We start from the raw sequence: 9574 nt of genomic DNA on the forward strand, positions 1-9574 counted from the left end.
CCAGCATCATGTATGCGCTGAAGAACCACTTTGAGCATGTGGTCATGGTCACTTTTTGTGTGTCCCCAGACAATGACATCATCCAGATAATTGGCTACGTTTGGCAATCCTTGTAGTACAGTTGCTAGCATTTTCTGAAATGCTGATGGAGCTGAAGCAAGGCCATAAGGTACTCGACAGAATCTGAATAGTCCTTCATGGGTGATGAATGCAGTCAGATTACGACTTTCTACATGTAACAAAAGCTGGAAATAAGCATTCTCTAAATCAATTGTAGAAAAGACAGTTGCTCCACGCAGCATAGACATCATCTCATCAATATGAGGCAAAGGATAACTGTCCGCAACAACAGCTTTATTTGGTTCTCGCAGGTCTACACACATGCGAATACCACCGGTCTTCTTCTGAACAACTACAATTGGAGAAATCCATGGTGATGCATCCACTCGTTCAATAACACCCAAGTCAAGAAGGCGTTGAAGTTCATCACTGACAGCATTTCGAACAGATAATGGCAACCGTCTAAGTTTCTGACGAACAGGTTTCACCACTGAAGAAGTTTCTTATGTTTTTACCTTATGCACAAATCCTTTTGCACATCCTAGCTTAGTAACAGGCACAGAGGCAGAAAGTCGCATTACAGAGGCTGAAGACTGAGTCAGTCCTGGAAGTATGGAAGAACCTTCAAACTTGAGATGCAATCCATTAATTAAATCCATTCCAAGAAGAGCAGTGCCACATTCAACTATAAAGATTGAAGTATTACAGGTCATATTATCTCTGGTAACAGTAACAGGTAGACAACCAAGCACTGGTATTGGATCTCGTGAATATGTCACCAATTTAACAGCAGGAGGCAGCAAAGAGTCTTGGTTAAAGTGTTTTTCATACACAGATTTAGGCAGAATGGAAACGGAAGATCCAGAATCCACAATCAACTCCACAGGTACAGAGGCTGATGCAGTCATGATAGTAGTTGTACACTTTATCTTATTAGATACTGAATCATGCATGTATAGAATCTGAAGCTCAGGAAGTTCAATCTCATGTACAGAATGTGTTTGCTGTGAACGACACACTCTTGAAAAATGTCCCAACTTTTGACAATTATTGCACTTTACAGAAACTGCAGGACATCTGGAATCATTTGCAAGATGTTTTGTAGATCCAAATCGATAACATGCACGAGCCAAGAAAGTAGCAAAAGACTTTGAAGGCAGAGGTTTCAAAGGTGATTGTCTTTTGTAACGATCAACAGCAGGCACACTTGTTGCTTGTATTGCTTGGACAGGTACTGAAGTCGGATTTGAAAAAAGTTTAGCTTGTTCACCAGCAGCCTCCATTTGTGTAGCAATAGTAATAGCCTTGTTAAGCGTCAAATCAGTTTCTAACAACAGACATTCTCTAATACGATGACTGTTTACATTCTCCACTAATTGATCTTGCAGCATTTCATCATTATTAGATGCAAACTCACATGTGGTGGCTAAGTCCCGAAGAGAAGCAACATACTGCAGGATTGTTTCACCTGGTGCTTGAATTCGTTTTCTGAATGCATGACGCTCAGCCACAACATTACGTCGAGGAATAAAGTGTAGTTTCAAAGTCTCAATAGCATCCTCCATTGTTTCTCCTGGGTTTGGTAAAGTATAGAATAGTCTCTGCCCTTCTGTTCCCAGGCAATGAAGAAACAAAGCTCGCTTTCTTGCAACTGGCCAGTCATCTGCTGATGCATTTATGACAAGTAAGTAATTCTCAAACATCTTTAACCAGACGCCAAAAGGAATAGACGGCTCACCCGGACATGGTAAGAATGGCGTAGGAAAAGAAGCAACAGCAGACATCTTTCATGTAGAACAGCAAAATCCTCGTCGCCAATTTGTTATGTCTAGGTCCAGGTAATCATGAAGACAAGAAAGTTTCTCATTTCTTCAAGGTTTATTCAAACCCACAAGCAATATAACAGTGCCAGCCATTTACATGATTAGGCAGCAGGTGCAACCACCTCCATTCTTACTCTACACCTTTTATAGGTATCAACATGTGGACTACAGCGCCATCTCCTGACAAGTACATAAACACAACAGATGCATCGAATGCAGACTTGAGCTAGTACTCGCCTGGTGTCCCAGAAGTCATTGCGGCAGGTTCCGAGTTCGTTCTTCCAAGGAAGCTTGGCAAGACCGGTCTCCACGAGAACAAGTCCGTTCTCTGCGTTCTTGGAATTGAGAAACAGCCAATAAGGGGAGAAGTTTCACTCTCAGTAAACTTCCGGCTTCTGAACTGGTTGCAGTTCCGCTCTGGCTCCATATGAGGGCGCTCACAGGACGAGTGCAGAATGAATGGAGGTCTATGGCGCTATACACATCAAAATCCACTTTTCTCAGGATATAATTTTTTGTCTAGTAATTTGAATGTTGTATTCGAAAGGAGATGCAAAGAAATTACACATTGCTGGGTGTTAGAATTTTTAGAGTCACTTATTTGCTTTAAAAAGTCTTTTAAAGTGTCAATGACGTCATACACATCGTACGACCAGAGATATTGCTTTACGGCAATCCTTCAGTCACTCTGGTGCGTTCGCACTCTGCACTTTCTTTTCTCTCGAGGCATCGACAACACAGCTGACACAGGTGTATTTTTTACAGTCCATGGTAAATACACGTGCTAGAAGAGTTTTTGTTTTGTTTGTTTCTGGTCCCGCTTCGGATGCCACGATGCCATCAAGCTGTATCTCTGGTCGTAATCAGTCCTTCACTGACCAATCAGCAGTTCATTAGCAGAATACTAGCATGTTATGGGCAACAACAACTCAACTTGTAAGAAATCGAAAGGACATAAGTACTCGTTCATTCAACTTTCAACTTATAACCCATGTTGAACTTGCAAAACCTACAATCAAATCTGAGATTTCCTAACGGCAATCGGATGAAAGAGACAAATTTAGCCGTCTAGCCCCATAGACTCCCATTCATTTTGCACTCATGGGCGATCGCCCCCAGTGGAACTCTGGTGGAACTACAACCAAAAGACACGAAACGAGCTCTTTGTGTGAGAAAACAAACAGTATTTATATCGTTTTTAGCTCTTATACACAGCCACGTCCAAGTGATCTGAGGGCGTGCGCGCATCCTGGTGTGTGATGTGTGCGCAGACTGGTGCATAGATATATACATTCCGCCTTAAAGACATTCGTTCCAATGAACTGCCGAAGACAAGGCGACATCTAGTGTATATATCTATGCACCAGTCTGCGTACACGTCACACACCAGGATGCGCGCGCGCCCTCAGAGCACTTGGACGTGGCTGTGTATAAGAGCTAAAAACGATATAAATACTGTTTGTTTTCTCACACAAACCGCTCGTTTCGTGTCTTAGGCCATCAATGTGTACTTACGATGGGGAATTGTTTAATTTGGACGATGGGGAATTGTTTTAATTTGGACTCTGTGCATGCTCTTTGAGACAGTGACCACAGACCTGCATTATATGACTGACAGACAAGAACGGTTTGACCTAAAAATATCAAAATTGAAACTACTGCGGAAAAAAAGACACCTACATCTTGGATGCCCAAAATTTAATTTCAAAGTGAACTATCCCTTTTATAGGGAGTGGGAAGGCTCTCCTTAGACGAGAAGCACCTGGCTGCAGCCTGCAGATTTGGGCGGGGGTGCACCACGTGCAGCCCCGCCCACAATGCTTCTCATTGGTTAGTGGCAAGTGATGACGTCGATCGAGGCGGGGCCGCACCTGGGGCGGGGCTGCACGTCTCTTCCCGCCAACATCTCTTCTCATTGGTTTGTGGCGTGAAGTCATGACGTCGATTCTAGCATGTTTTGATTTCCGATGTTCATCGCTGCATGGTGAGTACACTACAGGCAAGCTACTCTTGTTTTTGTTCTAATTTTATTTACCTTTTATTTTACCAATTTTAATTCTGAAGTGGCGTTTAGTGTGATGTTAAAATTAAGTGGTGTAAAAATGAGATTGTGTAACTTTACTCATCATATCACACAAATAACTAGGACAGCGTAGGTGTGTGTGTGTGGTTTTGGTGGGATTAGGATATAGTGTTAAAACCATAGGTTAAAACAAGGCCCTTAAAAAGAAATACAGTGGCAAAACTGAACCAGGAGAAGACATATAGGATTTAAGAGTTAATAGTAATATACAAATATATATTGTAGGATTTTTTTTTGATAAATTGATTAAATGTATTTTGATATTATTGTTATTAATATATATATATATATATATATATATATATATATATATATATATATATATATATATATATATATATATATATATATATATATATATATATATATATGTATGTATATATATGTATATATAAGGTTATGAAAACCTTCAAGCTTTTAAAACTATTTCAAACTTTTAGGATGGGCTTTCTCAAGCCAAATTAAAGTTTGTGTTGACAAACTTTTTTAACTAGTTTGTTGTTCATAAACAAAGTCTCTAAGGTACTTTATAGACAAAGCCAATAACACTCAAGCATATCTTGTCTAACATTTTCCTATAATATGTTTAAAATTTATAAACAAGAAATTCCTTGTATGACTCTGTTCTATGTTAATGCCTCTCTTCAAAATTATTCAATATTGTTTGTTCTGTATTTTATCTAAATTAAGTGTTGTGAAGTGGAGTGCATTTTCCAGACAATATAGACAAGAGTTCCGGGTGCCCAGCTCGCTGACTCTGTGCTTGCACTGCACTGAAGTATACAAGGACTGCCCACCTGGGTCTGTGGGTGATGGCCGAAGCGGAGTCCTGCGGGGACTTTATTCTGAGAAGGAGGCTGAGGGCTATTGCTTGGCTGACTGTTTTTTTTCTTTCAGGCGGAGTAGGTTGTGTGTGAGTGTACGTACGTGTGTGTAAGTGAGTGTGAGTGTATGTACGTGTGTGTGAGTGTACGTACGTGTGTGTGAGTGTACGTACGTACGTGTATGTGAGTGTTTGTGAGTGTATGTACGTGTGTGTGAGTGTACGTACGTGTGAGTGTACGTACGTGTGTGAGTGTACGTACGTGTGTGAGTGTACGTACGTGTGTGAGTGTACGTACGTGTGAGTGTACGTACGTGTGAGTGTACATACGCGTGAGTGTACGTGTGTGTGTGAGTGTACGTATGTGTGTTTGAGTGTGAGTGTACGTGTGTGTGTGTGTGTGTGTGTGTGTGTGTGAGTGAGTGTACGTACGTGTGTGTGTACGTACATGTGTGTGCGTGTACGTACGTGTGTGTACGTACGTGTGTGTGTGTGTGTGTGTGACTGTACGTACGTGTGTGTGTGAGTGTACGTACGTGTGTGAGTGTACGTACGTACGTACGTGTGTGTGTGTGTGTGTGTGTGTACGTACGTACGTGTGTGTGAGTGTACGTGTGTGTGAGTGTACTTGTGTGTGAGTGTACGTACGTGTGTATACGTACGTGTGTGTGTGTGTACGTACAATGTGTGTGAGTGTACATACATGTGTGTGAGTGTACGTACGTACGTACGTACGTACGTGTGTGTGTGTGTGTGTGTACGTACACGCGCGTGTGTGTACGGTTGATGTACGTGATTATCTGTATGTGTGCATATCTCTTTTACACAATTATTTTTGTTTTGAAATAAAAGTTATCACTGGTATGAGTTTGGTTTTTTGAGTTGTCATGCGTAATATGGGATACAGAGATTGGCAATGTACTGTATGTAGTTAGTTTAACTTCAAACTACTTTATTGGCATAAATGTTTTCTAATAACCTAATGCACAAAAATAAACAATAACTATTACAGAGGAATGATTAAAATAAGAAATATATAAGGTGCCATTAATGTTTACAGTAATTTTGTAATTTACACAGTAAAGTGCAACAGAATGTGAAAAACCTTTAAAATACTACACAGATATTACACAATATATAGCCTACTCTGTAATTCCTTATGTTTACCTTAGATCAGACTACTACTTTTTGCTGCTTTCATTATTACTTTAGAGTTGTTTTAATACTTTATCATTTTATTAAAGTATTATCTCAAATTTGCGCATGCGTATTTAAGACGCGTGACGTCACCACTTAACGCAAATACGGCGCATGCGCTGTCAACGCGATATGGCGAATGCATTTCAGAGCCCGTCTACGGAGAGCCTTGGCACTTCCTAGCCCCATTGTATCGATCTTGGTTGCAGTTCCATTAGAATTCCACTGGAGGCGATCGCGGGCGAGTGCAAACTGAATGGGAGTCTATGGGGCTAGACGGCTAAATGTGTCTCTTTCACCCGATTGCCGTTGAGAAATCTCAGATTTTATTGTAGGTTTTGCAAGTTCAACATGGGTTATAGGTCGAAAGTTGAATGAACGAGTACTTATGTCCTTTCGATTTCTTACAGGTTGAGTTGTTGTTGCCCATAACACGCTAGCATTCTGCTAATGACGTCAGCATTCTGACGTCATTGACATTTTATAAGACTTTTTAAACCAAATAAGAGACTCTAAAAAATCTAACACCCAGCATTGTGTAATTTCGTTGCATCTCCTTTCGAATACAACATTCAAATTACTAGACAAAAAATTATATCCTGAGAAAAGTGGATTTTGAGGGGTTTTCGCCATAGACCTCCATTCATTCTGCACTCGCCTGCGAGCGCCCCCGCATGGACAGAGACGTGTTACTGCAGCCAGTCCAGAAACCGGAAGTAAGCAGAGAGTGCCAATTCTCTTCCTATTAGGCTGCGTTCCAGTCCAAAATTGTCATGCCCTTCACTTGCTAACTTCCCTTCGTCTCGTTCACTCGGATGTACGTCATTGCGAGTGCCCACTACTGGCGGAAACTGCAATGGGCTGAACTGGAACGTCCTAAGCCCTTGATCACTTGGAATCAGCTGTGGAGTTGATTTATTATTTACATTTTTTTCCCTTTAAGAATTTGTTTAATGCAGCATCCAAATGTTTATAGGTGTGTTTGGGTTGTTTTAAATTTAAAAAAAATTATAATTAATATATCATAGAGTTGTTTGTGTGGTGGTGATTAGACGAGATATGCGGTGACGTCACAATCGTGTTGCATTGTGGGACATATAGGTGCCTGAAGTGTACATTTGAAGCAGACTCGCTCCCTCGGTCAAAATCGAGGGAACGAGGGTCTGTCCATATAAACTTCCCTCGTCCACTTCACGAAGTGGAACGCACTTCAAAATGGCGGCAGGGATTCCCCCGAGGGGAAGTGCTTAGGGAAGTTCGCAAGTGCGTGTCTAAAAGTGGACTGGAACGCAGCATTAGACATTCTCTGTGCGTTTTCAACCGCATTTCCTGTTTACCGTGGCGTCGACGTCATTACTGTGCCACTAACCAATGAGAAGCCCCAGGTGCGGCCCCGCCTCGATCGACGTCATCACTTTGCCCAAAGTGCACGTGCAGCCCCGCAGATCCGCACGTGCAGATCTGCAGGCTGCAGCCAGGTGTACTTGCCTTAGACGGGCTCTGGTGGTAGGGGAAGACTCATGAATATTCATTAGGGAAGTCATCCCTGATTGGTCTGATGACCTACCCCTAACCCCGCCCTAAACCTACCCGTCATTGGGGTTAAAGCTATAGACGAATCCGTCGAAACTACCGGAAGTAAGCGGGCGCCATTACTGAGCTGTTGCTGGGTAGCGTTGCGCCATTGCCTCCTATTGGTTTGGTTGCGTCCACTGGAATAAACAGCCCGCGATTTACGACTGTCACTAACGTTACATCTACAACTTTACTATTCTTCCTCTGCAGAGTTATTTGAACAGTATAAGTGTTGTTAATGGTCTGTGAAAATCGGACAGGTCCTTTAAGAACTATGTATTTATCATCTGGTAGAGTGTGCATTATTTGACCAACCCATACGGAGCTCAAATAATTTTTTTGACCCTCTATCAGTGACCTGTAGTTGGCATTTTGTTGATCATCGGATGCCAGGCGAAGGAGAAAATACTCTTGAATACATTTAAAACAACCGAAGGGGCGCGTTGGGGCAGTAACGTTAGTAACATTACTGTATTTGCTTGACTGTGACTCACTCTGAGAACCAACAACGCTAGCAGTTAGCTGTACCTTACCCTTTCCTTTTGAAATGTGAAAATTAGATAAATAATGGTCACAAATGAAAAACATGAATTCGTTTATTTGATATCATTAATTTATTTATTGTTGCCAAATGGACAGATCTTTTAATAGTTTCCTCGTTAGCTTGCCTAGCTAGCATAGTTATTGCCAAGCTATTTTCATAAATAATCTGTAAGATCGTTTGTACCTTCATCTGTGACTGGAGGCCACTGTCTAACATCATCAACCCAACAAGTCATACGGCCTGGCTGTAGCTGTCATCGAGGGTGCGTTTGCGTTATCACGGAGGTTTGTTTACATACTAGTAACAGCTCAGTAATGGCGTCGCCACAAGATGGCAGCCTACACAGAACGCTCGTCGGATTCGTCTATAGTAGGTAATCCTGTTCAGAAACACTTTTTTTTATACTGGGTGAAATGGTCCTTCCATCCTGAGAGTAGTCAATACATTATTTGTTCAGAAAAAGGAATGAAAACAATCAGTAGCAGCTGTAGCAGCTGCAGGACAGTAAAAACTCTGACCAATCACTGCCACTCGGTGCGAATGTAAAGAACCAACCAGATGCCTTCATGTCTCGTGCCCGAGCCCCACTGCGTGCGCTGCCCTGCGTGCACTCATCACGTCACCGTTCCCGGAAATATTCAGCTCACTACACCGAGTAAAGCCTGTTTTATACTTCTGCGTCAAACTGCCGCCGTAGCTACGTCGTAGGCTGTGTGTAGGCTGTGTACCCTACGGCGTACCCTGACGTGCACCTCTCCAAAAATGTAACAACGCGTCAATTCTACGCGGACACAAGCGCGGTGATTGGTCTGCTAGAACCCCTCCCTCGGGGTTTCACATGCTCCCTAGGTGCGCGTCAACGCGGACAACGACACAGAAGTATAAATTAAAACCAACACGTTGCCTACGGCGTATAGGCTTCGGCGTAGACGCAGAAGTATAATGAGGCCTTTAGCAGGAGTTTGCGGTAGTGATGGGATTTATGGCTCTTTGAGGGGATCCGGATCTTGGCGATCCGTTCCTTACAAAGAGCCGTTCAAAAGAACGGCTCTTTTGGCTCTTTTTAAATATTTAGTCAGTATAAGCCCCTTTTTACAGATCATTAACTAAAAAAAGTTGGTTTAGGGTTTAGTTACCCTTTAAGAAGCCAGCTTGGGGGCATCTCAGTTTATCCTGGAAATGATCACTGGGAGGAATGATGAGGTGAGATTTGTAGTCAAATAATTAAAACTCAGATATCACACACCAATATCTGAGTTTGAATTATTTTGAAGTATTGATTATTACCTCATTTGTCATGTGTGGACTATATTCCATAGGGTTGCACAACATCCCTCTGCTTAGACAGTGACATCACTATTTTGGATTTACCTTTAGTACAAAGTGTGTGTATGTGTAAAGCTACATTGACTTATGTTATTAATACAATACCTACTCACAAATAAACATCAAAAACAAAGCCGGCTGCA

This window comes from Scardinius erythrophthalmus, assembly GCF_964197995.2.
Source record: "Scardinius erythrophthalmus genome assembly, chromosome: 16".
Lineage (NCBI taxonomy): Eukaryota > Metazoa > Chordata > Actinopteri > Cypriniformes > Leuciscidae > Scardinius > Scardinius erythrophthalmus.